The sequence below is a fragment of the Gavia stellata genome, chromosome 1 (assembly GCF_030936135.1).
Source record: "Gavia stellata isolate bGavSte3 chromosome 1, bGavSte3.hap2, whole genome shotgun sequence".
Classification (NCBI taxonomy): Eukaryota; Metazoa; Chordata; class Aves; order Gaviiformes; family Gaviidae; genus Gavia; species Gavia stellata.
The window spans coordinates 66,341,495-66,359,413 of NC_082594.1; positions in this window are offsets into that span (position 1 = coordinate 66,341,495).

The window sequence follows — 17,919 nt, forward strand, 5'->3', positions numbered from 1 at the left end:
TTGAGGCCATTTCCTCTTGTCCTGTCATTCGTCATTTGGGAGAAGAGGCCAACAAGCACCTTTCTGCAACCTCCTTTCAGGTAATTGTAGAGAGCGAAAAGGTCTCCCTTCAGCCTCCTCTTCTCCAGGCTGAACAACGCCAGCTCCCTCAGCTCTATGTGAAAAAAAATGTATTTTTATTTGCAGCTGCATTGTAGATGTGTCAAATGGCATAAAAGTCTTCTCTCTTTAACAAGTGAACTATATAATCATAATCAGAATAAAATGAAAGTAAAAATTAAAAACTACATCTATATAAAAAGATTCAATGACAGGAAATGTTCATTTTAACAATGGGCAATTTATCAGGGGGTTTAGAAGAACAGGAAATGTAGATATACAATTCTTACCAATAGTGGAGGAGAGCTGAGTTCGGGAACACCTGTACAAACCTCGTATTTACAAGTCTATGGGACCTGATGAGATGCAGCTGAGGGAGCTGAAAGAGTTGGCTGACCTCATTGCAAAACCACTTTCTATCATCTTTGAAAGATCATGCAGGTAAGGGAGTCCCAGACAAGTAGGAAAGGGCTAATATTATGTTCATCTAGAAAAGGACAAAAAGGAAGATCTGGGAAACTACGCACCCGTCAGGCTCACTTCTTTCCCTGGGAAAACTGTGGTTTGAGCCCTCATGGAAGGTATTTCCAGGCAAATGAAGGACAAGAAAGTGACTGAGAAAAGTCATATAGTGGGTGGTAGCCTTCTATGATGAAACAACTTGCTTGGTAGATGAGGGGAGAGCTGTACAGGCAGTACAGACAGGGGTCTCACTGGCTGGAAAGCAGCTCTGCTGAAAGGACCTGGCGGGGAAGCAAGCTGAACATGAGCCAGTAGTGTGCCCAGGCAGCAAAGGCAGCAAATATCCTCCTGGGCTGTGTCACCAAGCACACAGTCAGCAGTTCCAAGGATATGATCATTCCACTCCTCTTGGCACCTGGAATATTGTGTCCAGTTTTGGTCCCCATAGTTCGAGAACAACATTGAATAATTGGGGAGGGTCCAGTGGATGGCCACAAAGATGATTAGAGGGCTGGAGAGCATGATACAAAGAAAGGTTGAAAGAACTGAGTTTTCTCAGCCTAGAGAAGAGAAAACGCAGGATAGATCTAATGACAGTCTTCCAATACCTGAAACAGAGTTATAGAGGAGATGGAGGTGCTCTCTTCACAAGGATGCACAGTACCAGGATGAGAGGCAATGGACATGAGTTGCTTCAGGAGAAATGCTGTCTGGGTACAAGAAAAGAGCCTTTACTGTGAGAACAATTAAACATTGAAATAGGTTGGCCAGACAAATGGTGGAATCTCAAGACTTACCTTGTCAGGGTCCTGGAAGACTTAACTGAAGGCTCTGCTTTCAGCAGAAGGTTGGAGTAGATGGTCTACAGAACTCTCTTCCAACCCAGACTTTTCTGTAATTTCTACAGTTTCTATCACAGTAATGGCGAAGTAGCATGTAAGCTATGCAAAAAAACCTAAGTTAGGCAAATCAACAGCCACTGGAAGTACCATCTTAGGTGACTTCTTAATGGAAATACACTCTTGGAGTTGGAAACCACCTCCCACCATCCCCTGAAAGAGCATAACATTACTTAAGGACAAAGCTACATGCACTAGTCCAGACACCCAGCCACCATAGAGATTCTGTCTGGAGAGATTTTCTTTTCATTCCTGAGGGGGGGAAATTAACAAAAATGGGCACATGATTATAAAGTACTGTGAAGGCTGAAGAAGTCATAACTCATTAAGCTAGGAATAGTACAATACAATAATCCCATAAACTTGAGTTGTTCTGGTTAGGGAGAAAGTATTGGCTGGTCACAGTAATTCTGACACTACACAGAGCAGAAGCTGTGCAAGTGATTTGCCCTCTGTGATGTTGAATAGCAAGGTCACCCGTGTCTCGGTGTCCCAGCTTCTCTTCCAGCTGGGTGTGTTGCTTCCCACACTCTCTGTTGCTTGCATAGTAGGTGGTACCACGTGGTCCTACAGCACTGGCGACATGCTATGTCAGAAGTCAGACCTTTGTAGTTCTTGCTTTTTGACCTCATACACAGACCCATTTGTTATCACAGAATCACAGAATCACACAGAATCACAGAATCAGTACGGTTGGAAAAGACCTGTAAGATCATCGAGTCCAACCTGGGGGGGAAAAAAAAAAGAAAAAAAAAAGAAAAAAAAAAAAAAAAAAAAAAACAAAAAACCACACAACATCAAAAAACCCAAAAAAAAAAAAAAAAAAAAAAAAAACCACAACACAACCACAAAACCCACGCCACACAACAACAATAACAAAATAACAAGCCACAACCCACCCAACACCACACAGCACCATGTCCATCAAGCTACATCCCACAATGCCACATCCACACGCTCCTTGAATACCTCCAGGGAGGGTGACTCTACCACCTCCCTGGGCAGCCTATTCCAGTGTTTCACCACTCTCTCAGTGAAGAACTTTTTCCTAATGTCTAGCCTGAACCTCCCCTGTCGCAACTTGAGGCCATTTCCTCTAGTCCTGTCACTAGTCACTTGGGAGAAGAGACCAACACCCACCTCTCTGCAACCCCCTTTCAGGTAGTTGTAGAGAGCGATAAGGTCTCCCCTCAGCCTCCTCTTCTCCAGGCTAAACAACCCCAGCTCGCTCAGCCGCTCCTCATAAGACTTGTGTTCCAGACCCCTCACCAGCTTCGTCGCTCTTCTCTGGACACGCTCCAGCACCTCGATGTCCTTCTTGTAGTGAGGGGCCCAAAACTGAACACAGTATTCGAGGTGCGGCCTCACCAGAGCCGAGTACAGAGGCATGATCACCTCCCTGCTCCTGCTGGCCACACCATTTCTGATGCAAGCCAGGATGCCGTTGGCCTTCTTGGCCACCTGGGCACACTGCTGGCTCATATTCAGCCGGGTGTCGATCAACACCCCCAGGTCCTTTTCTGCAGGGGAACTTTCCAGCCACTTATCCCCAAGCCTGTAGCGTTGCCTGGGGTTGTTGTGGCCGAAGTGTAGAACCCGGCACTTGGCCTTATTGAACTTCATCCGGTTGGCCTCAGCCCATCGATCCAGCCTGTCCAGATCCCTCTGCAGAGCCTTCCTACCCTCAAGCAGATCAACACTCCCTCCCAACTTGGTGTCATCTGCAAACTTGCTGAGGGAGCACTCTATCCCCTCATCCAGATCATCAATAAAGACATTAAACAAGACCGGTCCCAAAACCGAGCCCTGGGGGACTCCGCTTGTGACCGGCCGCCAGCTGGATTTCACCCCATTCACCACAACCCTCTGGGCTCGGCCATCCAGCCAGTTTTTTACCCAGCGAAGAGTGTACCTGTCTAAACCACAGGCCGTCAGCTTCTCTAGGAGAATACTGTGGGGAACAGTGTCGAAGGCTTTACTAAAGTCCAGGTAGACAACATCAACAGCCTTCCCCTCATCCACTAGGCGGGTCACCTGGTCATAGAAGGAGATCAGGTTGGTCAAGCAGGACCTGCCTTTCATGAACCCGTGCTGGCTTGGCCTGATCCCTTGGGTAACCTGCACGTGTCCCGTGAGCGCCCTCAAGATGAGCCTCTCCATAACCTTCCCCGGCACCGAGGTCAGGCTGACAGGCCTGTAGTTCCCCGGATCCTCCTTCCGACCCTTCTTGTAGATGGGCGTCACGTTGGCAAGGTTACATTCTGCTTACACTCCCAAATACCCACTTCAGAATCACGTAAAGGGGGTTTTGTGCCATCTTGCCACTCTATTGCAAGCATTTTCACTGGCAATAACTACCACATGCCCTTGCAATTTCTTTAAGTAACATATTTTAGGATTTGCTTCTCTGTCACAGGGGTCTTCTAGATGTACAAGAGGCCCATGACGTGACTCACACACATCCCTGCTGCTGCCAGTGTCCACACTTGTGTAGTTATGCTATTCCTGTAACTGAGGAAACCAGTACACCATTCTGGGACCATCAATGTATTCATAGGTATTCTAAAATATCTTCAATATGACACTTTGTGAAGATGCAGTCTTCTCAATTTCAGCATTGCAAAGGCATGTTTAATGCTGTAAAATTTACTAAAGTAAATTTACATTTGGAATAATTTCTGTACTGATTTGACTTGGGGCAATTCCATGGTAAAGTAATAAAAAGCTATTTATTTGAAAGAATAAAAATTTATTTTTAAATATTTTATTCAAGTGAGATTTAACTTAAAATGTTCTCTGGTCAATGTGGAAAATAATCAACTCCAAGTGCAATTCACCCCAACTAAAATACTGAAGTTATTCATCTTCCTTCTGTTTCCAAGGTCTTTGTGCTTGAAATATTCCTCACATTTCACTAGGCAGAGTAAGTATTTCCCAAGGTCATCCAGTCAAGACTGCTTGCATACTAGCATGTAGACTAATGAATAAACTGAGTCGGTAAACTTCAGTTTGCTCTTCCTGCCCATCTCTGTGCAATGTAGGGTTGTGCAGTTAAATTGACTCTTACCTAATACAAGAGGGGTATAATTTTTGGCCTTGGGGTCCTGTATTTCTTAATTTAGTAAAATACAGCTATCCTCAGGCTGGTTTTGAAAACTTGCTTTGGGCCTTGCGGTTGGGTTTTATTCAGCCAAAAGACAGCAAACATTTTTCTATTGTTGTATGACCTCAGCTACAGAAACACCAGGGCAGATTTTGTTGTTATTATATTATATATTATATATTATTTTTTTGTTGTTTAGAATACAAGGAAAAACTCTGGTAAGGCAAGACCTGAGAATTCAGAATGAGACACTGCACAAAACTGATGGTCTATTTGCTGGATTAATTTTGAAATCCAGCTGTGCAAATTTGGTTTGAGAATTCATCAAACAGACCCTAAGAAAACACTTTACAAATTAAAGCTCACTAATGGGTCTAGCAGAGCAATATTTTTCAGCTGAAATGTATTCTACAGAACAAAGAAAGTTAAGTGCAGTAATGCTCTTATAATAATAACGCAGTAAAAGCATATGATACACGATTCCCCCATGTAGCACATCTTCAGTGAGAAGCATACAGTTTGCAGTTAGTAGGCTATAGAGAGATGGGCAGGAATATCAGACAGAGGGAGGAGGAGCCCAGTGGAAGTGCTGCTTATCCCAGAAGTCCCCCCCTACTGCATTGAGGTATCTTGTTTTACACTTCTGTTTTTTCCCCTTAGAGATCCATTTTGAAGCTAATTTTTGGATGTCAAAGTACTATGGTGTGTTGGGTAGAAGTGGCAAGGGGCTGGCAGCAAGGGTGCTGCAGGGGTGGTCTCTGTGAGGGGGCTGCCCCATGCCAGAGAGAGCCATTTGCAGGTGGCAACAGTCGACCCGCTGCTGGCCACAGCTGAGCCCATCAGTGAGGTTGGTAGTGCCTTGGTGATAATATATTTAAGAAAGGGCAAAAAACACTGAACAGGCAGAGGAGTAAAGAAAAAGGTGGGAAACAGCAGTGCAAACACCAAGGTCGGAGAAGGAGGAGGAGGTGCTCCAGGCACTGGAGCAGATATCCACACTACAGCCCTGGGAGGGAGGACCCCGCACCAGAGCAGCTGGGTATTGCTGAAGGAAGCTGCAGCCCATGAAGAGCCCACACTGGAGCAGAAGAAAGATGTGGGAGGAAAGGAGTGGCAGAGAGAAACCACTACCTACTGACCATAAACACCCCCCTTGCACCCCTCGTTGCCTCTCTGAAGGGACTGAGAGTATCTGCAGTGGTAACAAGGGCAGGAGGGGAGGACTCTGAAGTGAAAGAGTGAACTTGAGTGTGGGAAAGGAGGAAGGAAAGGTGTTGTTTTAATACTTGTCTTTTTGTTTCTCACCACCTGATTCAGTAATTACATATTTATTTTATTTGGCAATAGGTTAATTTTCCCCAACTCGAGTTTGTTTTACCTGCAGCAGTAATTGGTAAGTGATGTCCCTGGCTTTATCTTGTCCCATAAGCTTTCTCATTTCTGTTCTTCCTAATTTCTCCTCCCTCATCCTGCTGAGGGGGCGCGTGAGTGGCTGGGTGGGAGTTTGGTTGTTAGCCTTGGCTATCCCACCACATATAGCTATTGCACTGGAATTAGTCTAACAGACACCCCCCCCCCCCCCCCCCCAATATTTTTTTGTGAGCCAGAGTTAGTGTCTCAACTTCCATACATAGGGATTATTTCTGGGGATGCCTAATTTAGCAGGCAAGATTCTGCAGCAAAGTGAGTGCTTTAGGTCTATGTTGTAGCAAACTCTTAAGGATAGTGATTATTCTTCAAGAAACAGGTCAACCCAAGAAAAGTAGTGCTATAAAGTCTCTCACTTCTTTTGCTTTTGAAAGTGTTGAAAAGGGGAAAGAAGGCAACACCAAAATAACAGATGGCATGGAAAGAACAAGAAAGCAGGAAAGAAGACACATGGAAAGAAGAATGAATTAACATGAAAGTGGAAAGGAGGGAACTTGCTACTGTAGTCTCTGGATTTGCAAAGCAAGGGTAGTGCTCTGTTGAAGGAATGGAAGTTGTACCAAACTAGGTAGAAAGATTTCCTCATTGAAAACTGTCCAAAAATGCTTTAAGGGCCAAATGCGGGCCAAGGGTAATCATGGCTTCATCTGATGCTGTGTGAACACAAGGAGGGAAGATGAGAAACTTACCCTTTAGGCTGATGTTGGCATAGGAACATATACGTGTAGGCTGCCCATGGAAAAATTTCTTTTAACAGCTGTGATGTGTAACCATTAAAGCAATTCAGAGGCAGATGGGTCTTCCACTGGGAGTTGTGGGGAGAAATGGCATTCACTGCTCTGAGGGTCAAGCTCATAGAACCATAAAATCATAGACTATCTCAAGTTGGAAGGGATCCACAAGGATCATCGAGTCCAACTTCCTGCTCCTCACAGGGCTACCTAAAACTAAACCATATGACTAAGAGCGTCTTCTAGATACTCCTTGAACTCTGAGTCCGGTGATGGAAGGAGATCCTTTAACACGGCAGCAGCAATAGGACGGATGCACCAGCAAGCTCTTTCAAGGTCTTTCCTCCTGCAGCTTCCCAGTCTAGATGATAAGGTCCCTTTCGGGGTAGCAGCTTTGAGCCCAGGCCTGTGCTCCAGAGCCCAGACTGCATGTGCAGAGATGAAAAAACATTAAATACAACAGCAAATTTAAATTGTTAGCAAAGCTTGGCAAGTATCCCTTGAATGTTGAAATTACAGCTCTCCAAATCAGTGCTTATTAAAGACTCAGTTCTGCACTGTTTAATAGGAAAGCTTTTAGCACCTGACATGGGAACGAGGCATGTAGGAAGACAGCGATGACTTCCTTTCTGTTTGACCCTCTCTGTAACTGCATGGATAGGCTGTAAGGACAAGAGGGAATGTGGCTGCATCTTGCTGAATTGGATCATTACAACAGTCAGAACTGCCATAGCCATAAAAGCAGTTCTAGAGACAGTCTACAGAGAGACTCCACAGCACATCAATTTGCAATGACTTGGAAGTTCCCTTTGTTGCTACTGAAATCAAGAAAATGTTGCTGTTTCAGGATTTTCACTCATTCAGAGACACTAACAAGGGAAAAAGAAAATTTCCTGTCAATGTCGAGACAGATTACACAAGATTACACAAGAATGTCAAACATTCTGTGAGATTATCAGCAATGCAAGATCTCCCCCTCTAACACGGATTGCATGATTTCCTCCAGGCAGGAGGAACATGAAGGCTGCAGATCCTAAAGGCGTATGAAAACACTGTATAATAGTCTCTGCGGCAGTCTCTGGTTTCATATCGGTTGGGACAGTGTTGACTTCAGTAGTTACTTCACTGACGGAGAAGAGAAAACAGTCAGTTGATTCCCCCCCATGCACATAACTCTTTATTAGATGGTTGATATTAGCAATTAAGTATTTATAGTTATGTATTCACCACAGAATTCTGGAATGCGACCTTAGCTGTTAACGATAATCTTCTGAGATCTTTGCTATTTTTTGCTAAGTTGGTTTTTTTTAATTGGCCTCTTAATTCATACCAGTGAGTGTCCTTTTCTGAAACATGTTTATTATTGCAGAGAACAAATACTAACTAATACTGACACTGCCTATGAAAGAAAAGAATCAAAAGCAGAAGAACACAGACAAAACTCAGGAATAAAAGCAAAAAAAGGATGTGATTGCCATACAAAATGTGAATCTCAACAATAACCGCAGTCAACTATCTGTGACTGCCAGCAGTGGAATCTTAGGGCAATGGTATGGACTCAGCAGCTTCAGAAGAGCAGCCTGCTCATGAGACATCCTACACTAACAACTCAGCATCAAAAACAAATGACAAAGACCAGAACTTCTGCAGTTCTACTCTACCCCAAAACCATGAGCAGCTTTCACAAATACCTGTAATCCACAGCTGCTGTTCAGAAATGAAAACTTAGAAGAACCACAGCGCCTGCCTCAAAACAGTAGAGAAGTTGCAATCTCACTTGATCATTTTAGTACTAGTCATTTTGTACCATGAGAGCTTAGCATCTATAATTTTACCTGGTGTGATTGTGGCTTGGTCCTACAAGGGCTGAAAGTCAAGTTTTATTTTGTAATCATACTAATGAAAAAAAAAGTCTTTCTATTAGGCTTGGGAACTTGCTGATATTAGAACCAATTGTGTATTAAGAGCATCTTAAGTAGCAGTGAGACATGAACTAACAAAATCTTCCTTTTCCTCTCCAAAATAAACATATCTGGCTAAAATGGAGCACATTTTTGGTGATTTCTGTCTGGGTATTTGGGTCCACCAACACAGAACTTGTTGCAAGCATCGGCTATGTGAGATGAGTTGGCAGAGAATAAATATTTGGGGCTCCAGAGACACTTCTGCAACAGTTACAGTAGCACGTACAGAGACCATCAAATTATTTAATCATGCCTGTAAATGAATATTGAGTTTTTACAAATGGCCAGAGCTGATGTGGCCACATAACTAATGCAATGGTGGTATACAGAAGGTGTCTATACTGGAGAGTGAGCCAGTCACCAACCCTTCAGGATATTTGCCAGAGGTCTGTACATGCACTTTGATTTCCAGAGGCAACTTACTTTGGCAGTTCTTTAAACCAGAATCCTCTGACTCCTTCAGCTTTCCCATTGCACACAAAACAACACTTGCCTCATGGTCCAAATTTTCTTTTGGCTGAAATGATGCCTGCAAGTGCTCCCATGAAGCTGCATTGGCAGGTCCCTTAAGTGGAACAGAAGTAAAAACTTTACACGTTTTAATTCACGAGAGTGAAGGATTCAATCCCTAAAACGTGCTTGAACTCATAACTGTAACTGGTGAAGCCAGAGAGTTGCTGAAGTGGCTTAATAAAAATGCAGGGGTTTAGTTAGTTGGGAGAGGAGCAGAGTGAGAAGGAGGCAAAAAGCCTGACTTCTAGTTTAAGGGAGAAACATAGCTCTAACTATAGCTAAAAGGAACAAAACTAGACCCCAGAAGAGAAGGGGAAGTAAGACTTTCTGAAGTCCATCCCCAAGCCTCAGGTAAAAGGCTCAGGGAAGCACCAAGCAAGTCGCAGGAGCTCATTGCCGGAGATCTCCAAGGATCAGGGGAAGAGCAGAGGGCTGTACTGCTGCCGGAGGGAGGACATGGCAACAATTCAGTTAAAGCTAGCTTAGTGAAGTGAAGAGGGGGCAAAACAGAGGGAAGGGAGAGGGAGAAAAGATGAGACAAACTCTTTCCATTAAATAAGCACAAGACCTGCAAATGACACTGAAAGACACAACAGTTTGGTATTACACGTCTCCATCCTCTACATGGGCCACAATTAGTTTTATCAAACACATTGCGATAATGGATGTTTCTGTTTCAAAACCTGGAGATTTACATTTTATCTTGCTAAAAATAGCCGCTTCCAAGCAAAGATCAGAATCTCAGCACAGCTTACCTAGGTCAGGACAGAGCTCAGCCATCCTGTACTGTGCAGGTTAGGAAGAAGCTACCCCTATGGGCAGAGTGAGCAGGCTGATGTAGGGCTGGTCCCTCTCCTGGTAGTAAAACTGCTTACTTAACCTTAGAGGTTGACCTTTGACTGCTTCAGAAGCCTAGTGCCAATTTAGCCTAAGTTTATACTACACCAGACCTTTGCATCATCAGGGAGCTGTTCCTCCCTGGCCTAAATCAGCGACTCGGTGCTGAGAGATTGACCTCCGTTGTGAAACAGCAAAATGACAGACAAATCGAGCAGACTGGCAGTGTAAATTGCAGGTTGCATAACCCAGCTTCTTCTGGTGAAAAATACAGGGCATGTTATACTGGGGTTGGGAGGAGGCAAAACAGCGTCTTTGCCTCAACTACAGAATTTGCAAAGTCTTGGTCAGCGGATTTGTTTCAAGGGAGTGGCAGCCTGCTAAGAAGTTAATCTGCCCCTTCTGATTTTGACTTAAAAGGCTTCCTCTTGAGAGCGGTATGTCTAATTGTCCAGAAAGAAAATGACATGGTGGCTGAACCCCCACCTCCCTTGCCTTCTGCCACCCCCATTCCCAGGACTCGCTCTCCACCTGTACTTTTGTTCTTCTCTACAGTTCCGTCCGTCTTACACCACATGGTGCAATTGAAAAGTCTGTGTCTGTCCCGCTTGGGAAAGGCAGGTTGTCCTGCAGGATAACCTACTGGGGAGCACTGCTTCCACCATCAGCAGCGACTGGATGTCCAGAGGGCAAACCTCTTAGTCTGGACCTGCGGGTTTGAAGCATTGTCTTCATGAGAGTTTACCTCCATCATGACTGACAACAGCCTTGCCTGCATGGCCTGGCAGGTGCCTCTGCTTCCCAGAGGTTCAAGCAGAGTAAGGGAAAGGGCAAAGAAAGGCCACAGACTCAGTTTATTTGAGGGTAATTGTTAATTAATGAATTGTATGCAACTGTAATTATAGTTAATACTGGTACCAAAGCCTTGTAATGGGTTTGTTTGCTAGAGAGATTTGTAAACCAACTGCACTCTGAACTGGAGGCTTCTCCTTGCTTACCCTGCTCAAAAAATAGTGTCTTTCAATTGCAAAAGGCAAAACAAGCATTTGAAAGAGAACTGTGGTTTTGGATACTTCAATTACCTGATATAATGACATTCTTGCAAACAAAAAAAAGGTTTCCCTCCCCCGGTATCTGGACAGCAATATACAAATACTTAGAACAGAAAAACAGTCAAGGAAAGAGAAATAAAGTAGTCTTGATTACCCAAGCCATTTCCTTTCTAACACATCAGATTTTGAAAATAAACTACACTTTCCTTTGACAGTATTGAGGTTTTAACTTCAGTTCTTGGGATATTTCATACACAACAAGGTCACTCCTGCTCTGCTTCTACAGTTTGCTCCTGTACAGTAGCTGTGGAATTTGCCTATTACATGACTTTTATTTGTAATATTAACCTTGACAACAAACACAGAAAAACATATGGAAGTTTGTCATAAATATATCACAGTACTGAAAATAAGCATAACTACATACTTTATATAGCTTCTTAACAAGAACATTAGGTCTGAGTCCAAAACTCTTGGCTTTAACCAAAGTGATTTCAAATAGAACAAGTATATATAGAAAAAGAATCTTATTTTCTTGTTAGAAAAGGAAAGGGTGATTTCTTAAACAAAAGAACATGTGATTTCCTGGACACAGACCCAAGTTATAGTGGGGAGAGCTCAAAAAGCTCCAAATTAAATATCGCAGTTGTTAAGGATGATTTAAGAAGTTGATTGGAAGAGGTTCAATCAGCCCATTTAGTCTGGTAATTCTAGAAACGTCAGTGTAAAAAAAACCCTACTTTTTTTGCTTTCTGCTATACAGTGTCGCACAATCACATGACTGAAAACATGTTGCCTGCAGAAATGATAGACACCGATCACGCACGATTTGGTTGTATTATGTCAACACTGATTGCCTCGTCCAACAAGAGGTTCAACATCCTTCGGATACCGAGGTGAAGTCCTTAGCAGCTGTTTCACATATGTGAGCTTCGCCTGCCCCTAGTGCCCAACGATACACGGAGCCTTGGCTCTCTTGCTTTATAATGTTCATTGAAGTCCAATCTAAAGCTAAGAAACCGAAGGCTTTCGTCAGAACTGGTCAGTTTTATCTTCAAATGTCTGTCAGGCACTTCAGAGTCTCCAGTGCAAACAGCTTGGTCTTTTCAACAGACCGCCCCTTGCCCTGCTGGCACCCGCCATTTATCCAAAGGCTCCCAGGCTGCAGGGGAGCTGCCCCTGCACCACTGCCCCGGCCCTCCCAGGGCAGCCCCACCGTACCTGGGAGACCAGTTCAGGATCCAACCCATACCAACAGGAGACCTCACCTTGTTTCTGTGTTATACATACAATACAGGCCAGGCCAGCATTCGACCACTGCTTGCTTCAAAAATCCGTATTTGATGTAGGCAACACAGCATCAAGTGGCACCCCAGAACAGCAGAGCATCTGCCCAGCAAGGCAGTCAGTACTGCTGACCCAACCAGATTCTCCCAATTTAGAGCAAAACCCAACTACACTCTAATTATTGCTAACAGCTCTTAAAAAAATTGGCCCGACTTCTCCCAGGGTGGGAGAAGTGCACTATTTGGAGCCAGATGGCCAATTTCTTACAGATTTGAAGTCCCCATGTCAAAGGCTAGGGTCACTACACCTCCAACAGTGATCACCCATGTTTTTTATCTGGGGACAATGTTCTCTTTTCCATTAGACCTGAACATTAAGCACTGAGCTCCATTTGACAGTGCAGTAGTTTGCTCAGCGATGCTATAGCTTAGCCAGGTGGAAACTGGAATTCTTAATGATAGAAAAGGCTACAACACACTTAAAAATACACAGCTGTAACGAGCCCCAGCGTTATCTTGCAAAGCCATAGTACATAAACAGCACACATTAATACAGAAGTTACACTCCGCCTGCACTTTGAATCAGAACTCATAATTCATATAAAAAACCCCTGAGGATCCCGGACTATGAGGCCAGAGCTGAAAATGTGTCATTTGCAATTCTCCGCTGTCCTCTAAAGGCTGTTTCAGGAATTTCAGCCTCGGAGTTTGAACAGCAAATTGCTTCTGCTCTGTGTCCATGCGCTAAAGCTCAGGCCAGTGGGTGGAAGAAAAGCGTGAGGTTTATGCGGAGCTTCAGCTGGAGCTCTGCAAGCCGCTACAAAAGATCGGTCTGACCAGAGCCACGGAGAGACCGTGTCTGTGAGGTGCGTGACGCCGCACCAGCAGCATTGCTGTCTCTGGCAAGGGATGGGAACAGCAGGATTTCTGTTATTCTACATCCTGACACAGTTCACTCTGCCGGTGAGGCTTGGAAGTCCTTTAGCATGTCCGGACGCCCGCTGCGAATAGTAACGTGTATCCAATTCAGCTTGCCAGGATGAACTTAAAAATTTGATCTTGTTTAATACCTACTTACGCCTTTATAAGCTGCTCTTGAGAAGTTCTTTATTTATAACTGCGAAAGTTCAAGCCTTAAAATAAGCCTACAATTACATAATTGCCCATTAAGAGACCCTGTAGTTTAAGTTACAAGCCCCTGTAAACTTCTATGCAAGCTGTTTCTTCTGAGTCACTTACAGTATTGCCCTTTAATGGTCTTAATTAAAGAAATGGTAACATTTATTCTTTTCTTATACATCCTGGCTACCATCCAATTACTCTTTTGGTAAACATTTCCTATTCTATTATTAATGTCTGTTTTGCTGTTTTGGTTTGCAAGAGCTTTGATTTATTTTAATTTCCAAAACTTTTTGCCTGTGAAATATTGGAACCTGTGCACACGCTCTAACTCTAGGGTAAGTCTTTATCTGACAGGTACCATTCCTCTGCTGCTCCACCTCTCAAGCTGCTTTGCCACTTTTGTCTTAGAAGATGGGACACCTTACCAGTAAAGGTGTCTCTTCACGATGCCCAACCTATTTTTTGCTTGTTTCTTTGGTGTGTCCTGAAGACATTTTGAAAATGTGTATCTGCTTCTTTTGCCCACAGGGGGTTACAGAGTAGATCTAATCAACTAATTGCTCCTGTGGGCAATGAAGTAACCTCATTGATGGAACTATGAAAGACCCGGAGTATATTGCTTGTAAAGCCTGTACAGTATAACGCTGGAGTACAAAGGGGATCTGAGTGCAGGGCTCTTCAGCATCTGAATGCTATTAGGAGGGTGTTCTGGGAAATTCGGAGAGGGTGTTTGTGTAATGCTGTGGTTATGATTATTTGTTCATTTATGGCTTTCTAAAGGATCCATCTTTCTTGCAAGGTTTGACTAACTTAATCTGTCAAGAACTGCATTTATAACACCCTTTAAACACTCCTTCCTAAAGGTATCCAGGATCCCAGTACACTCCCTGACCTTTGAAAGGGAGAAATGGGGCTGGTGGGGGGAACCAAGACAAAAGGAGTTGTGACACGACATTTTCAGATTTTATGTCTTCTTTATTTCTCAGTCTTCTTTTAAAGCAAGAATGATGAGAGGTTTAGGTAGTAAAGTCACTACACGTTTCCTCTTCAATTGTTTGGGGAAATGCTGATCTCCAATGGTTCTTGCAGCTAAGTTGCAAATGGCTCTTGCAGAAGTGCAGTGCTTGTTTTGTCTGCAGCGCTTGTGAAACCCATTTTCTGCAGCGTCTAATGCCCTGTCTGGCACTTTGGAGAGAAATAATGTTGGCTCATCCATTCTGCTGTAGCTGAGAAACCTGTATCATGTCTTTAGCAAATAAAATTACACAATAATTATATTCGTAGTTGTCTACTGACACTTTTATTAATTATATGCATATATTATATATACACACATATATGTACACAAAGAGTATAAATTTATACTGCATTAATCTCTCTTACAGGATAAGAAACAAAATATTTCAGTTTGTTTACAGATGTTTTAATAACCTGGATCCCAGCTATCAAAAATATACTCTGTTTTTGTCTTAAACTTCAGCTGTGTTAGTAAAGTTGCAATGAGTGGGAATTCTCCTGCTTTTCTCATTTATAAAGTATCATTTTCACCCCTCCATTTTATATTCTCTTTATGCTTTCTGTTCTCCATGGAAGTGTGCAATTTTACTCCTCTCCATCTGATGGTTGAAAATTCCTAGAGAAATCTTATTTTCTTCCTTTTCTGGCCATTATAACATGCTCTAATTCTTATTTTTACACACCAGGTTGTTAAAGGAAAGTCCTCTTTTGCGTTTTTAGTTGCTGTTGTAAGCCTGCCTGTAATTTCCGTCTGTTTCTTTACACCCTTCAGCACCGCTCATAAGAAACAAGAGGTTTAAAAGTCAGTACAAACACCCTCTTTTAAGGAGTGAACATAATGCCTTGTTAAAAAGCAAAGCAGAAGACTGTGTTCTCTGCCTCTCTCTTGGCAATTTTTGGAAAACTTTAAAGGGAGATGAAGTGACCTTGACTAGTTTTAGGAATGTTCCCACTGTAGAAGTGAGAGGGATCCTAGATGCCTAACTACCTTGTTCTTGTGGCATGTGTATCAAACGCAAATAATTGTCTTTAATTTTCTGTGGCACTGGAAGATTTCATACACGGGGTAATCACCTTGTGACAGCTTTTTCCTATCGTATCTTTTAATATTCAGACTGATGGTAACAATCACTCCAATTGCATTATCCATACTCTAGTGTTTAGCTAACTTAATTGCAGTTCTGATGACTTCCGGAGGAAAACATTTAACAGAATTTATTCCACAAAGAGCTGAAGTAAATTAACTGTGCAGTGATAGAAATTTCACCTCCTACACTCCTCAGTTGTTTGTTCTTTTCATGTTTTTCTTTCTCCACTCTTTCCTGAGCATCTCTTCAGTCATCATTTGCTGTCTTTCAGGATCTCTTCTCTCCTTTTGCGAGCGACTGCCATCACCTTGGTTTCTTTAACTTCCGTGACCTCTGGATTTTCTCTGACCCCCATACACCTCTGCTCGTCCCTGTCCTTTCACCTGCACTCTAGTCTCCATTTCCACTTGTGTGCAGCTCAGGTTTTGGCCCAACGATTTTGCAAGAGAATATACAATGTTGGGTAGTTAAAACGCATTAGCAAAAAGTCAGCTTTGGAACAAAAAGAAGGAAAACAACTACTGACAGAGGCACCTTTGCTGCTCTTCTACTGAAAGACAGTAAGTATCAAATTAACCCTTATGAGTGATTCTGATGAGTTAAAGACTGCACTGCTCCAAGCTAACATAAAGTAGTTAAAAAACTATGTCAGGGAGCCTGGCTTAATACTTTAGGAAGACTGAGTGGTTCATATGTTAAATTCTTAGTATTTCCTGTCAACATAAACCTAATGTATTTTCATTATATTTTAAAATTGCGGTTCAGCAAGCCCTCAGAGTGATATATGACAAGTTAAATCAACGGCTGCAGAAACTTTTCACTCTGAAGAACTGCGGACTAAGAAAGAGAATATCTTACTTGAGACTGTTTATTGTTATCCTTAGCACTGTAAGTAATTTTGATTTGTTAAATTGGGTAGAGCAGGTGATGGTTACAAAGCTCTTCTAGAAACCAGCAGAATTACCTCCTCCAACTTCTGAAACAGCAAGTTCTTGTATCTGTCCCTGCTCTACTTACAAATGTTTGCACACCTCTTGCAGCTCTCCCAACTCTTTTTTCCTCTCTCCAATTAGTAGAATCTTATTAAAGAGATATTTTAGGTTTCAAGTAACCAAAAGATTATTTTCAAAATGAATTAGGCACTTCTGAGAAGTCTCTGGGCACCTTTACGTGTGTGTGAAATAATGCTCTGTTGTCTCTGAGGCTGCTCATTACGGTGAAAATTGAAATGAGTACAAATGTGTACACCCACAGCTGGTTTCTAAGGTCAGCATTAAGGAAACATGCATGCAGTGTCAGAGGCAACTTCGATCCTTAAGTTTAGAAGTTTTAAAATAAGCTTCAATTGTCTGTCCAGATACCTCCCTTTTTTCAGCCTTTCATTACCTTTCGACTCTTAGTGTGTGTTTAAAAATTTACATGTGCACTTAAAGAGTGTCCTTAATACTAAAAATCATTCTTAGATGTGACATACTGGAAGTTACAGTTTTCACACTGACAAAAGGCCAAAGGCCATTCTTCTTAGAAATGCTCTTTTGAAGGGTTGAAAAAAGTTCTTACATATGTGACAGGAGGAAGACAGAATTCTTTCACAACTAATTTTAACAAAATAAAACATGTAGATTTAGGTTTTTTTATAAAGAAAAGTAACCTCCTACGTAGAGTTGAAAGACCTTGGCATTTGTTCACTGCATCTGGTATAAGAGGAGAAAATCCACAGGGCCTTGAGTGAAAAATAGAATCGCTAAAATAAAACCAGATTATGGTTATATTCTGTCCTTGATCTCCTGCCCTAAACCTATAACTAATTAACTGAAAAATCCATTCTATCCTGGGCTTCTGCATTTCCTAGTAGATGTTTCTAAGACATTAAATTGCATAGTACTGTACCCTGAGGCAGACAAGCTGTTGTATCTTAGAGCGCGAGATCAAATTTTCAGGGGCTGTTTTTTAACTTTTTCTTCTTCAGAGTTCATATTGGTGAAGATATAATTTCCATGTTAGTTACCAGGACAAATATCTCTTGTAGCACAAAAGAATAACACATAAATACTCACCAGCTCTTTTCCTTTAAATGCATTTATGATACTGGTAGCACAGCATGGATAGCCCTTCACTCCAGAAGAGTTCGGTGTATTGTATGAGTTCCTAAGGTGGGTGACAATTTTATTCTCAGTTTCTGCATTTCTGCTTTTTACTGCAGTTTCTCAGAAATTTATTTAGTCCTTGGCAACTCTGAAAAGGAGGGGGCCAAGCGTGCAGGGTCAGTTAGCGATGGCCCCAGGATGGGAGGCGGAGAGCAGGAGGAGCTGGGCCTG